This window comes from Oryctolagus cuniculus, chromosome 20, assembly GCF_051225735.1.
Source record: "Oryctolagus cuniculus isolate XC-2025 breed Fujian yellow rabbit chromosome 20, ASM5122573v1, whole genome shotgun sequence".
Classification (NCBI taxonomy): Eukaryota; Metazoa; Chordata; class Mammalia; order Lagomorpha; family Leporidae; genus Oryctolagus; species Oryctolagus cuniculus.
Window position 1 is genome coordinate 52,585,488 of NC_142886.1, and position 27,217 is coordinate 52,612,704.

Sequence of the window (27,217 nt, forward strand, 5' to 3'; positions counted from 1 at the left end):
TCCAAGTACTGCCATGTGGACACCTGGACAGAATTCCAAGCACCTGGCTGTCACCTGACCCAGCTGAATCTTTTGTAGCAATCGGAGAAGTGACCAGGAATTGGAAGATCACTGTCAGTCTCAGTCTCTTTTTGGACACATACATACATACAAATTTTAAAATAAGTGAAATAATATCTATAAACTTTTAAAGACGTTATATAAAGGGAAACATACAAAATGCTGTAACCCTGGGAACAGCATGCATATCCCTGTTAGAAGCACAATGAGACATCCCATCCCTCCAGGTAGAATGAGAATTACCAGACAATCCAAGGCTGACAATTCTTGGGGAGGCAGAGTGAGACGACAACCCTGGGACAAGGCTGGGGTCAGGAAAATTAGTAAAAATGTTATGGAAAATCATCAAAAACTGACAAGTACAATTACCACAGGATCTACAAACACCATTTCTGGGTAGAAGGAACATGATATCCCTGGAGGTGTCCAGTGGATCCACAGTCACTGTGGCAAAAACATCTGCAGTTCCATGTTCAATTAAAGCAGCGCCAATCTCAATAGTTCACACATATAATCCATGGAATTTTCATGGAAGAAAGAATCAACAATGGAACAAATATACAAAGCTACATTTTACCAGGAGTTTATATGGCAGTAAAGTGGAAGAAATTCTGTATTTTGGACAACTTGGATGATCCTAGAGAATAATGTCCAAGGATAATGTGTCAGGATAAGTACACTCTGAAAACCATCAAGGCCAAGAAGACAAATAATATGAGATGCTGGTTACATGAGATAAAAAGGATGAACTCACAGAGGCAGGATACAATGGTGAGACCAAAGTCTGAGCGAGGGAGGAGCAGAGGAGACGCTGTTCAAGGTCAGAGTTTCAGCCCGACAGGGTCCACACATTCAGTGATCTATTGCACAGGATGGTGACAGCAGTGAAGGGAATATTGTGTCTGTGGAATTCCAAAACAGGAGACAAATGCCATTCTACCATGGAAACATAGGGTTTTCTGATGAGCTTGTCAATAAATCTGTGCTCTGGGCGTTGTTTCTGGAGAACATGAATCGGCCATTCACGGAGTTTACATAGTATGTGCTATCACCATTATAACCATTAGCTGCGATCCACTCCAGCCCCTTCCCTGGAGCCTGGCGGACCCAGTCCATTGCATGGTTAGAGTGTGAATCCAGAGGCTTTGCAGGAGACTACTAACAGAAACAAACTGCCAACTACAGGGCTCATAGCACGTGCAACAAATAATGGAGAAAAATATACTCCACTACTACATGCCATTTATGAAAAATCACTGGTGCATTTATACACTGAGAACAAATTTGCAGAAAATGGAGAAAACATCACAGTGGTTTAGCATGTGAATCTTCCACCTGTGATGCCTACATCCCATACTGCTGTCTGTTCTTATTCCAGCTGCACTTCCAATCATCTCTTGTTGATGCACCTGGGAAAGCAGACAAGCATGGCCCAAGTGATTGGGCCTCTGCACCCATGTGGGGACTGGGAAGAAACTCCTGGCTCTAGATGTCAATGTCATTTGGGGGAGTAAACCAGCAGATGGGAGAATTTGTCTCTGGGTCTTTCCCTCTCTCTGTGTAACACTGACTTTCAATAAATAAATAAATATTTTCTAAAAGATTGCATATGTAGTATCAACAAACTTTTAAAGTCCTGGAGGAAATTTATCAACAGGCTGAATGATGTCCACATAACAATATTATTGTTTTTCAATTTTGAATTTATTTTTTATTTTTTAAAATTTATTTTTAAGGAATAAAAATGTCATAGTACAACTTTAGGAATATGGATATTCTTCCCAGCATTTCTGCCCTCCCACTTACATTCCCACCACCTTTCTCATCCCTCTCCACTTGCCAGTTCAGTTTTCCAATAAGACTCATTTTAAGTTGGTACACAGATTCAAGATCAAGATCCATCATCAAGATTCACTTGAGTTGCTACACAGAAAACCAGCTGTATACTATGTAAAGATTTAAACACACACACACACACACACATAACAAAAACTGTTTGAGAACTGGTTTTACAGTTAACTCTCAAAGTAGAACTCATTGAGGATGGAGGTCCTGCATGGGGAGTTAGTGCACAGTGAGACCAGTTGTTAATTTAACAATAAACACTCTTACGTATGATGTCAGTGACCACCTGAGACTCTTGACATGAGCTGCTTGGTATATGGAAGCCTTTTGAGTCCACAAACTCTGATAGTATTTGGACAAGGCCATGAGCAAAGTGGAAGTTCTCTCCTCCCTTTAGAGAAAAGTACCTCCTTCTTTGAGGCCACTTCTACTGCCTGAGGTCTCAGTCACAGAGATCCTTTAGGCAGAACATTTTTGCCACAGTGTCTTGGATTTCATGCCTGAAATGTTCTCATGGGCTTTTCAGCCACACCAGAAAGACTGAAGGGCTGATTATCAGGTCAGAGTGTTACTTAAAGCGATTATCATTCTATGAGTCTGCTGTGTAGACTTCTCCTCATGTTGGAACATTCTCTCCTTTTAAATTCTATCTCTTCTTATTACCAGGCACTTGATCCTATTTATATGATCACTTTAACACTCAATCCTATCTATGTGTTCACCTTACACTTAATGTAATCACTTTAATTAAGCTTAATGGGACTTGGAGTCCCACAACAAATTTTTAAATTGTGTGTTTAGAAGTAAGTCCATAGGAATGTATGCACTTTACAGTTAAAAAATTCCTCCTCCTGCTCTTACTCCCATTCCTATTTTTTACTGAGATCAATTTTCAATTGACTGTATGTGCATACGATGGACTGAATGTTACATAAATTCTTCAACAAATAGTAGGAAGAAAAATAAACAAACAAAAAACAAACAAACAAAAAACTGTCCCTCGACAGTCAAGAGAAGGGCAGCTCAAGTCTTCCCTTCTCGAAGTGTCAATTTCACTTACCTAGGTTTCCTTTTGGGTGCTCTATTAGGTCTCACCTATCAGGAAGAACATGTGGTATTTGTCCCCGGGGTACTGGCCTTTTTCACAAAGTATGATCTTTTCCAGATTCATGCATTGTGTTGCGAATAACCGGATCTTACTGTTTTTACCACTGTGTAGTATTCCATAGTGTACACATCCCATAATTTCTTTATCCAGTTGTTGGTTGATGAGCATTTGGGTTGAATCCATATCTTAGCTATTGTGAATAGAGCTGCAATAAGCATGGAGGTACAGGTATCTCTTGTGTGTAGTGAATTCATTTCCCTTGGGTAAGTTCCCAGGAGGGGGATTCCTGGGTCATATAAGGTAGGACTATATATTCAGATTTTTGAGATATCTCCATAGTGTCTTCCATAGTGGCTTTACCAGTTTGCATTCCCACCAACAGTGGATTCAGGCACCTTTCCCCACAACCTCGCCAGCATTTGATGTTTGTTGATTTCTGTATGAAGCCATTTTAGCTGGGGTGATGTGAAACCTCCTTGTGGTTTGATTTGCATTTCCCTGACAGCTAGTGACGCTGAACATTTTTTCATGTGTCTGTGTTGGCCATTTGGACTTCCTCTTTAAAAATGTGTAAGTCCTTGGTCCATCTCTTAACTGGGTTGTTTGTTTTGTTTTTGGAATTACTTCATCTCTTTGTAAATTCTGGTTATTAATCCATATCCGTTGCATAGCTTGCAAATAATTTCGCACATGCTGTCAGATGCCTCTTCACTTGCCTGAGTGTTTCTTTTACCACACAGAGAATTCCCGATTTAATCTAATCCCATTTATTAATTTTGGCTTTGACTTCCTATGTCTCTGAGGTCTTTTCCAAGAACTCTTAACGTGTGCCAGTGTCTTGAGGGCTTCCCTAATGTTCTCTACTAATTGGATGGTGTGGGATCATAGGTGTTTATCTTTAATCCTTGTTGAGTGGATTTTTGTATAAGGTGTAAGATAGGGGTCTTAGCCGGCACCGTGGCTCACTAGGCCAATCCTCTGTCTTGCAGCGCCGACACACCGGGATCTATTCCCAGTCAGGGCGCCGGATTCTGTCCCGGTTGCCCCTCTTCCAGGCCAGCTTTCTGCTGTTTCCAGGGAGTACAGTGGAGGATGGCCCAAGTGCTTGGGCCCTGCACCCCATGGGAGACCAGGAGATGCACCTGGCTCCTGCCATTGGATCAGCACAGTGTGCTGGCCACAGCATGCCTGCCTAGGTGGCCATTGGAGGGTGAGCCAACGGCAAAGGAAGACCTTTCTCTCTGTCTTTCTCTCTCTCACTGTCCACTCTGCATGTCAAAAAATAAAAATAAAAATAAAAATAAAAATAAATAAAAAGTGAAAAGGAATCTGAAGATTACCTGTACATTTTAATGACATAGTTGTGGTATGAAAAAATGATCTTGCTAAAATAGCCAAGCTACCATGTGATTCACAGATTCAATGTATTTCCTGTCAAACACCCTGTATTCTTCACAGGAAGAGGAATAAAATTCTGGAATTCACAAGAAAATTTCAGGGTAATGATGACTGAACAGTCTTGAGAAAAATAGCAAAGCAGGAGGCTTTCATCCTAGCTAAGCTGAAATCAGACCTGGTGCTGAGATAACATAGACACCCACAGCCATGGAGCACAACAGAAATGTAGAAATAAAAAAAACACATTCTCAGAAAACTGATTGCATGCATGGTGCCACACACAGAATGGGGGATGGGTATTCTGTCATACATGGGGTTGGGGAAACTTGAATGCACTTGAAAATAATTCAATTATGTGGTCATATCACACCAGATACAGAAACAGAGTAAGCTTGAAAAATACCTAAAAAGCAAGACCTGAGACTGTAAAGTTCTAGAAGAAAACACTGGACAAAAGCAAGCTGACATTGGTTTGGGCAATGACATTTTGATAATCTCCAAAGTACAGGTAACCAAGCAAAAATAGGCAAAAGATAATGGATCCGACTACAGAGCTCCTGTGTAACAAAGAGAGTGATTGAAGAACCAGGAGTCACCTGCAGTTGGGCAGAAAGTATTTTCCGATCACACCCGTGGGGGCCAATGTTGTGGCCCTGCAGGTTAAGCTGCCATACCTACTATGCATGCATCACACAGGAGCATGGGTTCAGATTCTGCTTGCTCCACTTCAAATCCAGCTCCCTACTAATGGATCTGGGTCAATGATGACCCAAGTATTTGTCCCCTTCAAGCCATGTGGGAAACCTAGAGAATGTTCCTGGGTCCTGGCTTCAGCCTCAGCCATTTCCAGCCTTTGCAGCCATTCAGGAAGGAAACCAGTGGATGGAAGATTCTCTCTTCATCTCTTTGGGTGTTTCTCTCTTGCTATAAACTGCCTTTGAAATAAAAGATATTTAAAGTAAATTACAGATACTTACGCATATGCTTAGGAGCCTAGATCCAAATGTTGAATGACATCTTACAACTGAATCACAAGGGAAGAAATCAATTGTTTAAATGTAGTGACTGATTGGCCAGCGATGCAGCTCACTAGGCTACTCCTCCACCTGCTGTTCTGGCATTCCGGGTTCTAGTCCCGGTCAGAGTGTCAGATTCTGTCCTGGTTGCTCCTCTTCCAGTCCAGCTCTCTGCTGTAGCCCGGGAAGACATTGTAGGATGGCCCAAGAACTTGGGCCCTGCACCCGCATGAGAGACTGGGAGGAGGCGCCTGGCTCCTGGCTTCAGATTGGCACAGCACGCTGGCTGTAGCGGCCATTTGCGGGGTGAACCAATGGAGGGAAGACCTTTCTCTCTGTCTCTCTCTCTCTCACTGTCTAACTCTGCCTGTCTAAAAAAATGTAGTTACTGATAAGGTGGGTGACAGGACTGGCCTTGAAGGTATCACGTGGGATTCCTGCCTCCCGTTTCAGGATGCTTAGGTTTATGTCCAAATTTTGGGTCTATTTCAGACTCTTGCCAATGTGCACTCTGGGAGGCAGTATGAGAAGTCTGAGTTAATCCCATGTGTGAGACCTGCACTGAAATCATGCACCTGGCTGTGATCTGACTGAATCCAGCTTTTATGGGCATCTGGGAAGTTACCCAGGATTCAGTAGATCACTGTCTGTCAGTCTCTGTTGCTTTGTCTTTTTGGACAAATAAACACATACAAGTTTTAAAAGAGGTAAAAGTATATCTGTAATTTTTTGAAGAAAATATACAAAGGCAAACGTATAAAAATGCTTTAAATCTGAGATCCTCATGCATGTCCATGTTAGAAGCACAACGAGACAGCCCACCCCTCCTGGTAGACTGAGTATCATCAGACATACCAGAGCTGACAAGTCTTGTGCAGGAAGAGAGAGAAGATAACCCTGGTACAAGGCTGGAGTCAGGTAAGTTAGTAAAGCATCCATGGAAAACATCAAAAGCTGAGAAATACAATTATCACAGGTCCTCAAACACTGTTGCCTGGTAGAAGAAACATGAAATCCCAGGGAGGTGCCCAGTGGATCCACAGCTACTGTGGCAAACACCTCTGCAGTTCCATGTACAATTAATGCAGCATAATTCATGAGAGCTCACACATATAATCCAGTGAAATTTCCACTGAAGATGGAATGGATAATAGGACAAGTGCAAAGGGTTATGCTTTAACAGGAAGTTTATATTGCAGTAAAGAGTAAGAAGGACAGAGCTTCAGGCCGGCAGGATCCACACGTTGAGGGGATCTGCTGTACAGCATGGTGACAGCAGTTAAGGGAATATTGTATCTACAGAATTCCAAAACAGGAGACAGATGCCATTCTACATGAGACGTGTGTGTGAGGAGCAACCGAGACTAGACTAAATTACTGGAACTGCTAAGACTAATTCTATGCATCTGATCTCCCACCATATGGCGCTGAGACAGAATAAACAACTACCACACAGCTGCCTCACCAATTCGACTAACAAGCTGCAGAAGCTGATCCCGCTCCTGATTGGAGGAGAGCAGCGTGCTCAGCACATGGGGAGAGAACGCCAGCAGAGTTGGGATTGGTGGAAGAGGACTATAAAGGAGGAGAGAGAGACAACATGCAGGAGGAACATCTGAGCAACCCCTGAGAGAGCCAGCCGGTGGTGTGCTGCTCCTTCCCGGAAGCAGGGGGGAGCGGCAGCAAACCCAGGAAGGGCCGGGCAAACACAACAGCGCAGGGTCCGGTGTCATTCCTCTGCAAGTGGGGGAGCGACAGTGCGTTTTGCGATGAGCATGTCAATAACTCTGACTTCATAATTCCACTCAATTTGATACATTCATTTTTCAACACATATCATTGTACCTCATATGTCTATATTCACTTATTATTCATTAAACAGTCATGACAGGAAAGGGAAGAATGGCAAATAGTGAAAATTCAGTTCTTTAAAACTGAATCATCACCTACTGTCTTCCAGGGTGCATTGTCAGTACAAGTGTGGGAAATGTGTAAATGGGCTCTGTCCAGGACTCTGATATGCAGCTTGGGTGTCTCCCTCTCTAAAACTGATCTAAGACTGCAAATGGATTGATGACGCCAGTGAGCATAGACACGGAGTGAAGAGCAGGGACTCTGGACACATGGTCGCTGGGACTGGCTCTTCTTGCAGCTGTGATTCAGCCTCAGGACACTGGTCATCATGCTGGAGGCACAGACACAGCTCCCCGTGATGTGGACTCCAGCCCCAGAGTGCACAGCCACTGTGTGTCCCACTTTCTGCTCTGCTGAACCACAGCAGGTGCAGGGGGTCCCACGACACTGGAGCAGAACCAGATCAGCTGGAAGTGCACACCCAACACTTTCCATTCAGTTATGACCTTGACTGCTATTGTCCAGTGCATTTCCCTCCTGAGTTCAGGCAGGGATCCCACAGGAGGGTCCCATGACCTAGAGGATGAGGAAGTCCCTGTAGGCTTCCCAGGTGCCTACAGAAGCTCAGCCTGAGACACAGCTGAGCTGCAAGTACATTCCTGAGTGCTGTGACGTTCACACAGGGACCACAGACTGTTTCAGGATTAAAGGAAAAATGGAGATCGGGTATAAAGACTGTGGAACCTGTGGAACAGCCACCTTTTAAAATAAGATGGTTGGTTCATTTTAGCACACAGGCTACTCTGACAGGAGCAGTTTGATGACATATAATTGAGGTTAACAAATCAAGTCTCTGGCTCAGCTCTCTCTGAGTTTTAAGGGAAAACTAAAATTGTCCTAAAGTCGGCAGTGTTTGAGGGCACTGTCCTGAGTCAGACTTGAAAACACTCATGAGGTCCTCAGAGAGTCCCACATCTCTGACCCTGGTCACCACTGTCATCGTTCACGAACCTGAATTTGTTCATATAGGACTTCATCTTGTCACATCAAACTTCTCTATGTCAGTGAAGTCAGTGGCGGGGACAGAATCATAAAAGTAGCAGTCTTCTCTCAGAACTGTAGGAGAGGAAACCCCAATTCCCTGACAGGTAACCAGGGCTTAATTTCCCTCTGCACCTGTGCAGGACCATATTCTGAGCTTAATGCATCGTGTGCACTCCCTGGTGGAACTGTGCGTCCCTGCAGGGAAGTTTGTGTCCGGGCTCAGCCTGAGGGTCCCTCACTGTGTCTCTGACACAGAAATACATGGCTGTGTCCTCGTCTGTCAGACTGTTCATTTGCAGAAACACCGTGTTCTGGGCGTTGTCACTGGAGATGGTGTATCGGGTCTTCACGGAGTTCACATAGTTTGTGATACCAAACCAAGATAAATGTATGCGATCCACTCCAGCCCCTTCCCTGGAGCCTGGCGGACCCAGCTCATGCCGTAGCTACTGAAGTAGATTCCAGAGGCTTTGCAGGAGAGTTTCAGGGATCCTCCGGCTGGACCAGACCCCCTCCGGACTCCTTCAGCTGCTCCTGACACTGGACACCTGCAAACACAGACGTCCTGGTCAGGACACTGTCACTCACACTCTCTGTGTTTCTCACTCACGTCCTCTCCCAGACTCGGTGCCCCGTGTTCTCCATCATTACCTTTGAGCACAGCGACCAGGAGAAGCCAGCGCAGCCCTGTCTCCATGGTGAGCGTCTGTGTTGAGTGTGATCACTGAGTGGACACCTAGGAGTGCTGGGGCTGGAGCTCCTGTGCCAGAGCTGCAGGGTGAGGGCTGGGCTGGTTTTCATGGGCAGAGGGAGGCCCTATTTGCATGTGCTGCCCCTGTATAGCAGGCATGGGGTTGTGCACTTCAGAGCACAGGTTTCTGGCAGAGCACAGTGTCCCCTGGTGTTTGGTAGCACAGGTAATGACACAGAACATATGATTCTTTCCATGATTCTGTACATTTATGATTTCAGGACATCTTTGTTTTGATGCAGGTCATTGTGCCTAGTGACATCAGCCAGGGCATGAAGGTTGGGTGCCTCTTGTGTTTCTCATGTGTGGAAGCTCACACGCAGGATAAGAAGTTGGTGTTGTGTGTTCCTTGATGTAAGCACTGGGTCCTGGTGGCCATGATGGAATGTCGTGAAAGGGGGAAAGTTCTAGCAGTAACAAACTGCCAACTGCAGGGCTCACAGCACGTGCAAGAAATGATGGATAATAATATACTCCACCACTAGGTGCCATTTATGAAACATTGGTGCTGCATTTGTACACTGAGAATGAATGCGCAGAAATGGAGAAAGCATCACTGTGGTGCAGCAGGTGAATCCACTGCCTGTGATGCCTGCATCCCATAGTGCTGTGTGTTCCTGTTCCAGCTGCGGCACTTCCAATCGTCTCTTGCTGATGCACCTGGGAGAGCAGAAAAGCATGGTCCTAGTATTTGGCCCCTGCACCCACGTGGGAGACCCTGAAGAAACTCCTGTCTCCTGGTGTCACTGTCATCTGGGGGATGAACCAGCAGATGGAAGAACTTGTCTCTGTGTCTTTCCTTCTCTCTGTGTAACACTGACTTTCAATAAATAATAAAACTTTTTCTTAAATATTCCATATGTAGTATCAACAAATCTTTTAAAATCTTGGAGAATATTTAGGAACATAACAATATTGTTGTATTTTAATTTTTAATTTTTAAAAATTTATTTTTTAAGGAATACAAATTTCACACATAGAGCTTTAGGAATATAGTGATTCTTCCCAGCATTCCCACCCTCCCATCCACTCTCTCACCCCTCCTCCTCCTCCTCTCAACTTGCCATTCCCATTCTCCATTAAGATTTATTTTCAATTAACTTTGTACACAGAAGACCAACTCTATACTATGTAAAGATTTAAACACACACACACACACACACAAATACAAGAACTGTTTGAGAACTGGTTTTACAGTTAACTCTCATAATAGAACTCATTGAGGATGGAGGTCCTGCATGGGGAGTTAGTGCACAGTGAGACCTGTTGTTAATTTAACAATAAACACTCTTACATATGATGTCAGTGACCACCTGAGACTCTTGACATGAGCTGCTTAGGCTATGGAAGCCTTCTGAGTCCACAAACTGTCAGTATTTGGACAAGACCATAAGTAAAGTGGAAATTTGCTTCTCGCTTTAGAGAAAAGTACCTTCTTCTTTGAGGCCACTTCTTTCCCCTGGGTTCTCACTTACAGAGATCCTTTAGGCAGAACATTTTTGCCACAGTGTCTTAGATTTCCATGCCTGAAATGCTATCACGGCTTTTCAGCCAGACTAGGTTGACTTAAGGGCTGATTCTGAGGTCAGAGTGTTACTTAAAGCGATTGTCATTCAATGAGTCTGCTGTGTGGACTTCTTCCCATGTTGGAACTTTCTGTCCTTTATAATTCTATTTATATTATTACCAGGCATTGATCCTATTTATATGATGACTTTCAATTTATCCTATCTAAATCTTCATGTTAACACTTAATATGATCACTTTAACAATTATGATGACGTTTTTACGACTAAGCTATTGGGACTTGGAGTCCCACTCATGTTTTTAAACTGCACCCTCAGAAGTAAGTCTGTAGGAAAGTATGCAGAACTATACAGCTTTACAGTTACCAAATTCCTCCTCCCATGCTTATTTCCATCCTTATTTTTTACTGGGATCAATTTTCAATTGACTTTATGCACGTATGATTGACTCTATGTTAAGTAAAAGTTAAAAAAATAGTAGGAAGAAAAATAACCAAAAACCAAAAAAAAAAAAAAAAACACCAAAAAACCTGTTCCTCGACAGTTAAGACAAGGACAGTTCTAGTTATCCATTCTTAAAGTATCTATTTCACTTCTCTAGATTTCCTTTTAGGTTCTCTGTTAGTTCTCACCTATCAGGAAGAACATGTGGTATTTGTCCCTTTGGGACTGGCTTATTTCACCAAGTATGAGCTTTTCTTGATTCATCCATTGTGTTGCAAATAACTGGATTTCATTGTTTTTACCACTGTGTATTATTCCAGGTATAAATATCCCGTAATTTCTTTATCCAGTTTTTGGTTGATGGGCATTTAGGTTGATTCCATTTCTTAGTTATTTGGAATTGGTTGCAATAAACACGGAGGTACAGATAACTTACTTTGGGTAGTGAATTCATTTCCCCTGGGTAAATTCCCAGGAGTGGGGTTCATGGATCATATAGTAGGTCTATATTCAGAGTCTTGAGGTATCTCTATACTGTCTTCCATGGTGGCTTTACCAGTTTGCATTCCTACCAACAGTGGATTAGGGCACCTTTTTCCACACATCCTCATCAGCATTTGTTGCTTGTTGATTTCTGTATGAAGCTGTTCTGGCTGGGGTGAGGTGAAACCACATTGTAGTTTGGATTTGCATTTCCCTGACAGCTAGTTATCCTGAACATTTTTTCATGTGTCTGTTGGCCACTTGGACTTCCTCTTTTGAAAAATGTGTAAGTCCTTGGCCCATCTCTTAACTGGGTTATTTGTTATGTTGTTGTGGAGTTTCTTAATCACTTTGTAGATTCTGGTTATTAATCTATATCAATTGCATAGCTTACAAATAATATCTCCCATTATGTAAGATGCCTCTTTACTTTCCTGAGGGTTTTTTTTTTTTTTTTTGCTGTACAGAGACTTCTCAATTGGATGTAATCCTATTTATTAGTTTTGGTTTTGACTGCCTATGCCCCTGAGTTCTTTTCCAAGAACTCTTTGCCTATTCCAATGTCTTGCAGCATTTCCCAAATGTTCTCTAATAATTGGATATTGTAGGGTCATAGATTTACACCTTTATTCTATGTTGAGTGGATTTTGTGTAAGGTGTAAGATAGGGGTCTGAAAATCTGATAAGAATAAAATTCAAAGTAAAATAGTGTAGGTATATCATATTTGACACAACTGTGAGTATATCAGTCTTAACTGTGTTATCAAATTTCATGGAAATACAGGAAATAAAACATTAAAATTTGCACTGTTTAAGATGCGTTCATCCACCAAAGGAGAGCCTGTGTCTCATGTGTGTCACTGGCTCCCAATACCACTTTCCTGCTCCTGCAGCCCCAGGAATCAGAAGTTTATGGGAGGACATTTGGGCCCTGTCACTCTTGTGGATGTGCCGGATTGTTGTCCGGAAACTGGGTGAGGCTGGGAAGCAGAGCTGGCCAGAGTGACACTTGGGAAAGTGAAGTGCATGGGAGTGTCTCTCTCTCGTTTTCTTTGCCTCATATGGGAATAACTGAAAGTTAAAACTTGAGTTACTGAAGGGTCTCTCTAGAGGTCGTATTCCCTACATGCAGGCAGCAACCCTCATGGCCTTCTCCCCTCCCTAGAGCCCCTCTCAGTGGGATCACTGGGTGGTGAGATCCCCACATGCATGATGGGAGACTCCGTGCATCAAGTGTGGAGGGTAAGTTCCACCTAACATGCAGCCTTCAGCTGCTCAGTTGGAGCGACCACACACACACACACCAAGCAGTGCTGGCTCTGCTCACGGCTCTGCAAGAACAGCATCCTCAGCCTCAATACCCCAGACCCTGCTTCTCTGTGTCCACTGAGTAGGAAAGTGATTCACCTGCAGGAGGAAACCATCATGACCAATGTCCTGGTGGGATCCTGTAGAAAATGTTAGTGAGCAGAGTCCACCCCAGACACTGTGCCAGCACTGATCCCCCAAGACACAGAAGTCTGCATCTTCAGGGGATGGCTCCACCCCCAAAGCTGAGGACTGGGGAGAAGAAGCATGACACGTGGGGAAGTGACAGTCGGGGACAGGGTCCAGCAGCAGACGGAGAGGACCTGGTGGAGGAGTGGGCTCTGCTGTGCAGGAGGGTAAGGACAGGTGGAAGGGCCACACTGCTGGGACCCAGTGCCTGCAGGAGAACACTGAGTCAGGAGGTCTGATCAGGTCTCCTTGCCCCCGGCAACTCCCACACTGACCACCACTGAGTAAAACTAGCACAGGTGCCTGGGAGCTGTGGAATGGTGTCGCCTCTGGGGAGTGCATCCAGTGATGACTCCCACCATGAGTAGATTCAATGTCAGGGCCTCATGGAGGAAGCTGAGGTCCCCAGTGCCCCTAACAGAACCACACGGAATGCTGGGAGCAGTCTGTGGGGGTGGATGTGGTTTGTCCTCACCCCAACGTAACAGCACTGACAGGGGGTGCATGGTCTTGATGTTTACATAAAAAGCATTGAACAACCAGGATCCGACATCAGATGCAAAGTCCATTGTACAGCTACTAGAAGGAAACATAGGGCAGAATCTCCCTGATAGTAGTCTGGCCTTGATTTTTCTTTTAGATCCCCAAAGTTCATGCAATGTAAGAAAACATTTTCAGATGATGCTGCATAGACTACAGAGCTTCTGCACTGTAAGTGGACAGATGAGAAGTGAGCAGCCTACACACAAGGGAAGTAACTATTTACATACCATATGTATGATGAATAGCCTGTATCCCAAAGAAATAAAAAGGAAATCTCTGTAAGCACTGGATAAATAAAATGAGCTGTAAAAATAAAATGAACCGTCTGTATCAGCTGTTATAAATATAAATAAAAAATTGTGTGTTTAGAACTGGTCCCAAGTCTTCTGCAGTCTCAAATAACTATGATAGACAATTAGCTTCTTCATCCTGAATGACAGGTTCTGTGTCATCAGGCCTACAATTGGTGTAGAAGCAAACCTCTCTGATCTGCTTGTGGCTGAGGTGTGTGTTTTAGGTGAGCTCCCAAGATGACCACAGGAGAAGTGGGGGGAGCTCTGCGAGTGAGGCCTAGTGGGATTTGTTCATTTCTGGGGAATCTTCTATGGAGGAGATCACAGTAGATCTCCTGGGGCCCCAGCTTCAGCACAGAGCACAGTGCTGCTAGAGTCAGCCCTGGTCTCGTCTGAAGTCCTGTGTGGGGATGGGGTCCCTCCCATCCCTGTTCACAATATTAGGATGCCTGATGGCACAACATTCTCACTGTCTGATCCTGGACTTGCACCCTTATAGCTGTGAGCTCAATAAACCTTTTTGCTCCATACACCTCCTTTCCGGGGTACTCCATTATGGAATCAACAGGTGGAATAAAACAATCGAAGAGCCACACACTAGCCAATGCTCTGTTCCTACCTGAAACAGAGACTCAGCTGTGTTTACAGAATTAGACAGAGCCACTCAGAAATCATCATCTCTATATCAGCTGAGGGAATTGCTTAGGTTCTGTAAGAATCCTACATGAGAGAACAATTGCAATTTTGCAGGAAACATTTTGCAAACACATGGGGTTGATGCTGTTATTCTGGTGAATGACAGAAGAAAATTTGTTTACTCCTGGTGATTATGAAGTTGAGAGAAAGCAAGGACTGATTTTTCTCTTTTGTATTCTTTTAAAGACTTGGTTATTTATTTGAAAGGCAGAAATACAGAGTGGCAGATGCAGAGAGAGAGAAAGTGGTCTTCCATCTGCTGCTTCTATACACAGCTGGGCACCAGGGCAGAGATGGGCCAATCTGAATCCCGGAGCCAGGAGGTTCTTCAGGTTCTCCCATGAGGGAGCAGGGGCACAGGAACTTGGGCCACCTTCTGCTGTTTCCAAGGCCAGAGCAAAGCCCAGGATTGGGTGTCTCATCCAGGATTTGAAACAGCACACATATTGGAAGATGAAAACGAGGACTATTTTGTGTTGGAGGAAGGAGTCGGAGTCTCTGGACACACAGTCTCTGGGGCAGGCGCCTCAGGCAGCAGGGATGCAGCTCCAGGGTTGGAATATCCTGCTGGACTCGCAAGGACACAGTCCAGAACCACCTGGACTCTAGTGCAGACGTCACTGGGCTGTCCCACCTGCTGGGCTCCCTGAGATGGAGACAAGGCCAGCAGAGTGTGGGGAACAAGACCTCTCCACACCCAGTGTTTTCCATGAGTCTGACCCCTTGCACTACCAACGGCCACCTCTGCTTGCAAATGAGAGCAGGTCCGGGGATCCCAGGAGACGTGAGTGAGGAAGAGCAAGCAGGATTTCTAGGAGCCACAGCCTGAGCCACCCCTGAGCTGCAGGTTAATCCCTGACCTGGGGTTTGGACCACGTGGACCTCAACCTGTGAGTTCAGGGTGAAGAAGTGAAGGGAGACTAGGGCACAGCTGTAGAGAATGGACATGGGAGCCCCAGGGAACAGGACCACGGGGTCAGCTCTGCTCTCTGGGGCCCAGCTATGCAGGAGGGGAGGGAATGGATGTGAAACACTGCAGCATCCATAGCCCCTGACCAGCTCTACACTGCCTCTGGGCTCTCAGCAGGGTCCCAGATGACGTCATCAGAGAATACCACGGGGCACACTCCAGAGACTCAGACCCCGAAAAGCCTCCCCGGGTACCAAGAGCTCACTCAGGTCTCAGATGCTGGGGACCCCAGAGATGTCAATCATTCCTTCAAAACGACTCCATTTTCTTCATGTGACGTCTTACCATGATACCAAAACTTCTGCTCGGTGATCGGTGTTAGGGACAGAATCATCCATCAAGAATTGGGACGTAGGAAACGGTTACAGCAAACCCAAATTTCCTGAAGGAATCAGCGATTCACCTCCCACTGCATCTGGGCGCGGGTTGAGTCTGCTCAGTGTGTGTTGTGCGCCCCCTGGTGGAGACGCGCGCCCCTGCAGGGAGGTTTGTGTCTGGGCTCAGCCTGAGGGTCCCTCACTGTGTCTCTGGCACAGAAATAGGTGGCCGTGTCCGCGGCTGTCAGACTGTTCATTTTCAGATCCACCGTGTTCTGGGCGTTGTGGCTGGAGATGGTGAATCTGTCATTCACCGAGCTCACGTAGTCTGTGCTACCATAATCAGGATAAATGCATCCGATCCACTCCGGGCCCTTCCCTGAGCATGGTGGACCCAGCAAATCCAGTAGCTACTGAAGGTGAATCCAGAGGCTTTCGAGATGAGTTTCAGGGATTCCCCAGGCTGGACTAGGCCTCCCCGGACTCCTCTAGCTGCTGACACTGGACACCTGCAAACACAGACGTCCTGGTCAGGACACTGTCACTCACACTCTCTGTGTCTCTCACTCACGTCCTCTCCCAGACTCAGTGCCCCGCATTACCCATCATTACCTTTGAGCACAGCGACCAGGAGAAGCCAGCGCAGCCCAGTCTCCATGGTGAGCGTCTGTGTTGAGTGCGATCACTGAGTGGACACCTGGGAGTGCTGGGGCTGGAGCTCCTGTGCCAGAGCTGCAGGGTGAGGGCTGGGCTGGTTTTCATGGGCAGAGGGAGGCCCTGTTTTCGTGTGCTGCCGCTATATAGCAGGCATGGGGTCAGACGCCTCAGACAGGACAGTGCCCAGGGCAGATGTGGTGTCCTGTGGTGTAGGTTGATGGCTATGATAGGATTCAGATCATATAAATCTTTACATTATCATTGTTGTTTAAACAATTGAAGGCAATGACCTTGTTTCATTTTAATATGTGTGTATCCTTAATAATCCAGTGTTAGCATGTCCTTCATTTTTAAAATAACCATTGGTTCATTTTTAACTATTTGAATAACATTGGAATAGTGACAGTGAGAGAAGGGGTGAGAGAAAGAGAAATGTAGAGATGGACAGAAAAGGTGACAAAGGGAGATTTCCACCTTTGATTGACAGGCCCAGACATCCCAAGTGCCTACAACATCGAGGACTTTGCCTTTCTAAAACCTGGAGCCCAAAACTGCAACTTTGTTTCCCACGTTAGTGGTAGGGGCTCATTCACTTGTAGTGTCATCTACAGTTTTCCAAAATGCATTATCAGAGAAAGTGTGGGAAGTCGTGTGACTGAATGATTCATTCTGATGGGAACATGGGTGTCCCTAGTGGGGACTTTGCCAATTTTGTCCTAATGCCTGCCTCCCACTTTTAAACAGATAAAAGACTGCAAGTGGATTGTTTTTAGGTTAACTATGTTTTGTTTCCTTATTCATCCATTGCCTTATTTAACACTCGTCATGAACACAGAACACTGTGCTTGCTAGTGGGGTTTGTGTGCTATTGGAATCTGTGTGTTGTAGAAATGGGCACAGATCAACTCATTGTCATTCACATTTCCACCTCCTTTCCTACACTCTGAGTTGGAGGGGCCTGGAGGCCTCAGTTCTCATTATTCATGGAATCTGTCGTGGGTTGTAGTTAACTGAGTCAGCCCACTGTGGTGTGGGCAGAATTATTCCTTGCTTTGAGTGGTGCTTTGTGTCCTGGTAGCAGCCGTCTGCTGTTCCCTCTCTTCCCTGTGTCTAGTAATCATGACTCTGAGTTCATCTCAAGCACTGGATAGAAGTCACTGTGTCACAATTCACCTGCAGTCCTGGGTTCAGGTAATGCAGCTTTGTTCACAATAGTTCAGTCTACAATAAAGTGAAATGTGCCTAAAACAGTGAATGCAGTCTGTTACATTTGACATGGAATATTATTCAGTGTTAAGAAGGAGGTTGCCTTGTCATTAGGAAATCATGGGTCAGCCTTGAGCATAATATGCTAACAGAAATAATGCAGGTACATGTGGACACATAGTATGTGACATTAGTTATACATGCAGCCCACAAGCTTGAACTCACAGAGGGAGGGAGTGCAATGGTGATCACTGTGTACCATGACCCAAGTGTTTGTCTCCTTCCAGCCCTGTGGGAAACTGGGGGAAGTTCCAGGCTCCTGGCTTCAGGCTCAGCCATCCCAGCCTTTGCAGCCATTCAGGAAGAAAACCAGTGAATGGAAACTTCACTCTCCATCTGTTGATAGCTTTATCTCTTGCTATAACACTGCCTTTCAAATAAAATAAATACTTAAAATAAATGAAACATTAATTATACATATGGTTAGGAGCCTATTTCCAAATGTTGAGTGAACTCAAGCCACTGATCCCAAGGGAAGCAATCAATTCCTTAAATGGAGTGATGATAAGGTGGTGACAGGAGCAGCACTGGAGTGAACCTGAGGGATTCCTGCCTCCCGTGTCAGGATGCTGAGTGCTGTGTCCTATTTTGGTTCCAGTGTCAGATTCCTGCCTAAGCCCTTCTGGGAGGCAGTAGGTGAAGTTCCAAGTACTGCCATGTGGACACCTGGACAGAATTCCAAGCACATGGCTGTCACCTAACCAAGCTGAAGCTTTTGTAGCCATCTGGGAAGTGACCAGGAATTAGAAGATCACTGTCAGTCTCAGTCTCTTTGACTTTTTGAAAAAATATGTAAATACAAATATCAAAATAAGTGAAATAGTATCTTTAACTTTTTAAAAAAGATATAAAGGCAACATATAAAATGATATATTGGGCCCATCATGCATGTCCATAATAGATGCACAATGAGACATCCCATCCTTCCTGTTAGAATGAGTATTATCCTACAATCCAGAACTGACAATCCATGTGGAGGAAGCTAGAGATGATAACTCTGGTACAAGATCGAAGTCAGGTAAACAAGTAAATCTATTATGGAAAATCATCAAAAACTGAGAAATAGAATTTTCACAAGATCTTCAAACACCATTTCTGGGTAGAAGGAATATGAAATCCCAGGGACGTGTCCAGGGGAACCGCAATCAATGTGGCAAACACCTCTGCTCTTCCATGTTCAACTAATGCAGCGTCATTCACAAGAGTTCACACATATAATCCAGTGAAATATTCATGAAGAAAGAATCAACAATGGAACAAATGGACAAAATTATATTTAACAGGAAGTTTATATGGCAGTAAAGATGAGGAAATTCTGTATTTTGGACAACTCGGATGATCCTGGAGAATAATGTCCAAGGATAATGTGTCAGGGTAAGTACACTCTGCTAACCATGCAGGACAAGAAGACAAATAATACGTGATGCTGGATACATGGGATAAAAGGATGAAGTCACAGAGGCAGGAAGTACGATGGTGAAGACCAACGTCTGAGCAAGGGAGGAACAGAGGAGACACTGGAGCAAGGTCAGAGTTCCAGTCCAACAGGATCCACACATTGAGGATCTACTGTACAGCATGGTCACAGCAGTGAAGGGAATATTGTGTCTATGGAATTCCAAAACAGGAGACAACTGACATTCTACCATGGAAAAGTGGTTTTCTGATGAGCATGTGAATAAGTCTGACTTCGTAACTCCACTCAATTTGATACATTCATTTTTCAACACATATCATTGTACCTCATATGTCTATGTTTTGGTATTATATATCAAACACTTACATAAAGGAAATGATTTAATGATCAAAAATGGAGATTCAACACTCTGAATAGTGGTGTAGTGCTTTCCAGTATTTTCCAATATTTTATGGAGATGATAAATAAAGGCAGTGCACTCAGGCTTGGCAGCTGGAACCCAGGAGCTTGGAACTGCATCAGTGTTCCCACCTTGGTGATGGGGCCTCATAACACATCCATCATCTACTGTCTTCCAGGGTGCACTGTCAGTTACTAGTCTGGGAAAATGTGCAAATGGGCTGTGTCTATCACTCTGATATGCAGCCTGGGTGTCTCCCTCTCTAATACTGATGGAAGTCTCCAAATGCATTGATGACCCCAGTCAGCATAGACATGGAGTGAAGAGCAGGGAGTCTGGACACATGATCTCTGGGACTGGCTCTTCCTTCAGCTGTGATTCAGCCTCAGGACACTGGTCATCATGTTGGAGCCACAGACACAGCTCCGCATGATGTGGACTCCAGCCCCAGAGTGCACAGCCACTGTGTGTCCCACTTTCTGCTCTCCCAGAACCACAGCAGGTGCAGGAGGTCCCTCAACACTCAACAGAATCAGATCAACTAGAAGTGCACACCCAATGCTTTCCATTCAGTTATGACCTTGACTGCTGATGTCCAGTGCATTTCCCTCCTGAGTTCATGCAGGGAGCCCCCCAGGAGGGTCCCAGGACCTAGAGGATGAGGAAGTCCCTGTAGGCTTCCCAGGTGCTTGCAGAAGCTCAGCCTGAGACACAGCTGAGCTGCAAGTACATCCCTGAGTGCTGTGACGTTCACACAGGGACCACAGACTGTTTCAGGATTAAAGGTGGCCACATTCTGTGGAAAGTGCGTGTGGATCACCCACAGTTTAAAATAAAATGTCAGTTCAGTTCCACACACAGGCTACTTTGACAGGAAGAGAGGGAAATAGTTGAGGTTTAACAGACCAGAGTCCCTGGCTCAGCTGTCTCCAGGATATAAAGGGAAAAGTAAAATTTTCCTAGAGTCGGCAGTGCCCTGAGGACACCAGCACGAGTTAGACTGGAGAAGACTCACGAGGTCCTCACAGATCCCCATGATATCTGATCGCGGTGAGGACAGTTGTCAGTCACGAACCCGAAATAGTCATGTAGGACTTCTTCCTTCTATTCAAAGTTTCTATCCGTCAGTGAAGTAAGTGGCAGGGACAGAATCGTAAGAGTAGAACCATTTCTTCAAATGCGTTAGAAGAGAGGAAACCCCAATTCCCTAACAGGAAACCAGGGCTTATTGTCCCTCTGCACCTACCCATGACCAGAATATATATTCAGTGCATCTTGTGTGCCTCCTGGTGGAGCCGCGCGCCCCTGCAGAGGTTTGTGTCTGGACTCAGCCTGAGGGTCCCTCACTGTGTCTCTGGCACAGAAATAGGTGGCCATGTCTGCTGCTGTCAGACTGTTCATTTCAAGATCCACCATGTTCTGGGCGTTGTTGCTGGAGATGGTGAATCGGCCATTCACCCAGCTCGCGTAGTTTGTGCTACCGTAACTATCAATACATGTGATCCATTCCAGCCCCTTCCCTGGAGCCTCGTGGACCCAGCTCATTGCATTGCTACTGAAGTTGAATCCAGAGGCTTTGCAGGAGAGTTTCAGGGATCCCCCAGCCTGGACCAGGCCTCCCCCGGACTCCTTCAGCTGCTTCTGGCACTGGACACCTGCAAACACAGACGTCCTGGTCAGGACACTGTCACGCACACTCTCTGTGTCTCTCACTCACGTCCTCTCCCAGACTCAGTGCCCCGCGTTCTCCATCATTACCTTTGAGCACAGCGACCAGGAGAAGCCAGCGCAGCCCAGTCTCCATGGTGAGCGTCTGTGTTGAGTGCGATCACTGAGTGGACACCTGGGAGTGCTGGGGCTGGAGCTCCTGTGCCAGAGCTGCAGGGTGAGGGCTGGGCTGGTTTTCATGGGCAGAGGGAGGCCCTATTTGCATGTGCTGCCCCTGTATAGCAGGCATGGGGTTGTGCACTTCAGATAGGACAGGTTCCTGGCAGAGCACAGTGTCATCTGGTGTTTAGTAGCACAGGTAATGACACAGAACATATGATTCTTTCCATGATTCTGTACATTTATGATTTCAGGACATCTTTTTTTGATATAGGTCTTTGTGCCTAGTGACATCAGCCAGGGCAAGAACAACGGGTGCCTCTTGTGTTTCTCATGTGTGGAACCTCACATGCAGGATAAGAAGTTGGTATTGTGTGTTCCCTGATGTGGGCACTAGGTCTGGGTGGCAGCGAGGGAATATCATGAAGAGGGAAGTTCTAACAAAAACAAACTGCCAAGCTCAGGGCTGAGAGCCCATGAACGAAATGATGGAGAATAATATACTCCACCACTAGGTGCCATTTAGGAAACATCAGTGCTGCATTTGTACACTGAGAACAAATGCGCAGAAATGGAGAAAGCATCACTGTGGTGCAGCAGGTGAATCCACTGCCTGTGATGCCTGCATCCCATAGTGCTGTGTGTTCCTGTTCCAGCTGCGGCACTTCCAATCATCTCTTGCTGATGCACCCGGGAGAGCAGAAAAGCATGGTCCTAGTATTTGGCCCCTGCACCCACGTGGGAGACCCTGAAGAAACTCCTGTCTCCTGGTGTCACTGTCATCTGGGGGATGAACCAGCAGATGGAAGAACTTGTCTCTGTGTCTTTCCCTCTCTCTGTGTAACACTGACTTTCAGTAAATAAATAAATCTTTTCTAAAATATTGCACGAGCAGTTTCAACATCTTTTAAAACCTTGGAGGAAATATAGGAACAGCATGCATGATTTCCATGTAACAATATTATTTAAAATATTTAAATCTTTTTTATGTTTTAATTTTTTTAACTTTTATTTATTAAATATAAATTTCAAAGTACTGCTTTTGGATCACAGTGGCTTTTCCCCCTCATAACTTCCCTCCCTCCCGCAACCCTCCCATCTCCTGCTCCCTCTCCCATCCCCTTTTTTTCTGTTTCTTTATTTTTTTTAACTGTTATTTAATAAATATAAATTTCCAAAGTACGACTTATGGATTACAATGGCTTCCCCCCCATACCGTCCCTCCCACCCGCAACCCTCCCCTTTCCCACTCCCTCTCCCCTTCCATTCACATCAAGATTCATTTTTGATTATCTTAATATACAGAAGATCAGCTTAGTATACATTATGTAAGGATTTCAACAGTTTGCTCCCACACTGAAACATAAAGTGAAAAATAATAGATGATTTTTTTAAATGATGATGAAATCAGATCAGACCTATTGTCATGTTTAATCCCAGTGAGAGACAAGTTGGGAATTGATAATTTCTTTCTTTTTTTTTTTTTTTACAGAAGATCAGTTTAGTATGCATTAAGTAAAAATTTCAACAGTTTGCACCCCCATAGAAACACAAAGTGAAATATACTGTTTGAGTACTCGTTATAGCATTAAATCTCAATGAACAGCACATTAAGGACAGAGATCCTACATGAGGAGTAAGTGCACAGTGACTCCTGTTGTTGACTTTACAAATTGACACACCTGTCTATGGCATCAGTAATCTCCCTATGCTCCAGTCATGAGTTTCCAAGGCTATGGAAGCCCTCTGAGTTCTCCGACTCTTATCTTGTTTAGACAAGGTCATATTCAAAGTGGAGGTTCTCTCCTCCCTTCAGAGAAAGGTACCTCCTTCTTTGAAGACCTGTTCTTTCCACTGGGATCTCACTCACAGAGATCTTTTTGCCAGAGTGTCTTGGCTTTCCATGCCTGAAATACTCTCATGGGCTTTTCAGCCAGATCCGAATGCCTTTAGGGCTGATTCTGAGGCCAGAGTGCTGTTTAGGACATCTGCCATTCTATGAGTCTGCTGAGTATCTCACTTCCCATGTTGGATCACTCTCCCCTTTATTTATTCTATCGGTTAGTATTAGCAGGTACTAGACTTGTTTATGTGCTCCCTTTGACTCTTAGTCCTTTCATTATGATCAATTGTGAACTGAAATTGATCTCTTGGACTAGGGAAATGGCATTGGTACATGCCACCTTGATGGGATTGAATTGGAATCCCCTGGTATGTTTCTAACTCTACCATTTGGGGCAGGTCAGCTTGAGCATGTCCCAAATTATACATCTCTTCCCTCTCTTATTCCCACTCTTATGTTTAACAGGGATCACATTTCAGTTAAATTTCAATGCTTAAGAATAACTGTGTATTAATTACAGAATTAAACCAGTCATATTAAGTAGAACAGACAAAAAAACTACTAAGAGGGATAATGTATTAAGTTGTTCATTAACAGTCAGGGCTATGCTGATCAAGTCACCATTTCTCATAGTGTCCATTTCACTTCAGGAGGTTTCCTTTTTGGTGTTCAGTCAGTTGTCACTGATCAGGGAGAACATATGGTATTTGTCCCTTTGGGACTGGCTTACTTCACTCAGCATGATGTGTTCCAGTTTCCTCCATTTTGTTGCAAATGACTGGATTTCGTTGTTTCTTACTGCGGTATAGTATTCTAAAGCATACATATCCCATAATTTCTTTATCCAGTCTACCGTTGATGGGCATTTAGGTTGGTTCCAGGTCTTGGCTATTGTGAATTGTGCTGCGATAAACATTAGGGTGCAGACCTCTTTTTTGTTTGCCAATTTAAACTCCTTTGGGTAAATTCCAAGGAGTGGGATGGCTGGGTCGAACGGTTCCCTCTCCCATCCCTTTCTTATCAAGATTCATTTTCAATTCTCTTTATATACTGAAGATCAGTTTAGTATATATTAAGCAAAGATTTCAACAGTTTACACTCACACAGAAACACAAAGTGTAAAGTACTGTTTCAGTACTCGTTATAGCATTAATTCACATTGTACAACACATTAAGGACAGAGATACTACATGGGGAGTTAAGTGCACAGTGACTCCTGTTATTGACTAAACAACTGACACTCTTGTTTATGGCGTTAGTAATCACCCTAGGCTCTTCTCATGAGTTGCCAAGGCTATAGAAGCCTTTTGAGTTCGCCAACTCTGATCTTATTTAGACAAGGTCATAGTCAAAGTGGAAGTTCTCTCCTCCCTTCAGAGAAAGGTACGTCTTTCTTTGATGGCCTATTTTTTTTTCCGCTGGGATCTCACTCACAGAGATCTTTCATTTAGGTCATGTTTTTTTTGCTAGAGTGTCTTGGCTTTCCATGCCTGAAACACTCTCATGGGCTTTTTACCCATATCCGAATGCCTAAAGGGCTGATTCTGAGGCCAGAGTGCTGTTCAGGACATCTGACATTCTATGAGTCTGCTGTGTATCCCACTTCCCATGTTGGATAATTCTCTCCTTTATAATTCTATCAGTTAGTAGTAGCAGACACTAGTCTTGTATATGTGATCCCTTTAAATCCCAATCCTATCATTATGATAAATTATGAACTAAAACTGATCACTTTGACTAGTGAGATGGCATTGGTACATGCCACCTTGATCAGATTGAATTGGAATCCCCTGGCACATTTCTAAATCTACCGTTTGATGCAAGTCTGATTGAGCATGAGCCAAACTGTACATCTCCTCCCTCTCTTATTCCCACTCTCATATTTAACAGGGATCACTTTTCAATCAAATTTAAACACCTAAGAATAATTGTGTGTTAATTAAATACATCAACCAATAGTATTAGTAGAACAAAAAAAATACTAAAAGGGATAAAATATTAAGTTGTTCCTCGACAGTCAGGACAAGGGCTGATCAAGTCGCTGTTTCTCATAGTGTCCATTTCACTTCAACAGGTTCCCTTTTTGGTGCTTGGTTAGTCATCACCGATCAGGGAGAACATATGATATTTGTCCCTTTGGGACTGGCTTATTTCACTCAGCACGATCTTTTCCAGATCCCTCCATTTTGTTGCAAATGACCGGATTTCATTGTTTTTTACTGCTGTATAGTATTCTAAAGAGTACATGTCCCATAATTTCTTTATCCAGTCTACTGTTGATGGGCATTTAGGTTGGTTCCAGGTCTTAGCTATTGTGAATTGAGCTGCAATAAACATTGAGGTGCAGACAGCTCTTTTATTTGCCAATTTAATTTCCTCTGGGTGAATTCCAAGGAGTGGGATGGCTGGGTTGTATGGTAGGGTTATATTCAGGTTCTGAGGAATCTCCAAACTGACTTCCTTAGTGGCTTTACTAGTTTGCATTCCCACCAACAGTGGGTTAGTGTCCATTTTTCCCCACAACCTCGCCAGCATCTGTTGTTGGTAGATTTCTGTATGTGAGGATTCTATCCGGAGTGAGTTGAAACCTCACTGTGGTTTTGATTTGCATTTCCCTGATGGCTAGTGATCCTGAACATTTTTTCATGTGTCTGTTGGCCATTTGGATTTCCTCTTTTGAAAAATGTCTGTTGAGGTCCTTGGCCCATCTCTTAAGTGGGTTGTTTGTTTTGTTGTTGTGGAGTTTCTTGATCTCTTTTTAGATTCTGGTTATTAATCCTTTATCTGTTGCATGGTTTGCAAATATTTTTCCCATTCTGTTGGTTGCTTCTTCACTTTCCTGGTTTTTTTTTTGTTTTTGTTTTTGCAGTACAGAAACTTCTCAACTTGATGTAATCCCAGTTGTTAATTTTGGCTCTGACAGCCTGTGCCTCTCAGGTCTTTTCCAAGAAGACTGTGCGCGTGCGTATATCTTGCAGGGTTTCTCCAATGTTCTCTAATAATTTGATGGTGTCAGGTCATAGATTTAGATATTTAATCCAGTTTGAGTGGATTTTTTGTAAGGTGTAAGGTAGGGGTCCTGCTTCATACTTCTGCACATGGAAATCCAGTTTCCCCAGCACCATTTATTGAATAGATGTCCTTGCTCTGGGAATTGGTTTTAGATCCTTGGTCAAATATAAGTTGGCTGTAGATGTTTGGGTTGATTTCTGGTGTTTCTATTTTGTTCCATTGGTCTATCTATCTGTTTCTGTACCAGTGCCATGCTGTTTTGATTATAACTGCCCTGTAGTATGTCTTGAAATCTGGTATTGTGATGCCTCCAGCTTTGTTTTTGTTGTACAGTATTACTTTAGCTATTCGAGGTCTCCTGTGCCTCCATATGAATTTCTGCATCATTTTTTTACAGATTTGCAAAGAATGTCTTGGTATTTTGATTGGTATTGCATTGAATCTATAAATTGCTTTTGGGAGAATGGACATTTTGATGATATTTATTCTTCCAATCCATGAGCATGGAAGATTTTTCCTTTTATTGGTATCCTCTTCTATTTCTTTCTTTAAGATTTCGTAATTCTCATTGTAGAGGTCTTTAACATCCTTGGTTAAGTTTATTCCAAGGTGTTTGATTGGTTTGTAGCTATTGTGAATGGGATTGATCTTAGAAGTTCTTTCTCAGCCGTGGCATTGCCTGTGTATACAAAGGCTTTTTTTTGATAGGCAGAGTCAACCCTGAGAGAGAGAGACAGAGAGAAAGGTCTTCCTTTTTCCATTGGTTCACCCTCCAATGGCTGCTGCGGACAGCGCACTGCAGCCAGTGCACCGCGCTAATCCGATGGCAGGAGCCAGGTGCTTATCCTGGTCTTCCATGGGGTGCAGGGCACAAGCACTTGGGCCATCCTCCACTGCACTCCCTGGCCACAGCAGAGAGCTGGCCTGGAAGAGGAGCAACCGGGACAGAA

The 27,217-nt window shown here is 44.3% G+C and overlaps 3 pseudogenes and 1 gene segment (V, D, J or C); all 4 read right to left on the reverse strand.

Moving 5' to 3' along the window:
* LOC149120180 (Ig heavy chain V-A1 region BS-5-like) overlaps positions 1 to 27,217 on the reverse strand; it is a 480,385-nt gene that overhangs the window by 328,756 nt on the left and 124,412 nt on the right.
* Positions 8,481 to 9,022, reverse strand: LOC149120191 (immunoglobulin heavy variable 3-11 pseudogene; annotated as a pseudogene).
* LOC149120192 (immunoglobulin heavy variable 3-74 pseudogene) lies at positions 15,965 to 16,503 on the reverse strand (annotated as a pseudogene).
* On the reverse strand, positions 20,828 to 21,389 carry LOC149120193 (immunoglobulin heavy variable 3-66 pseudogene; annotated as a pseudogene).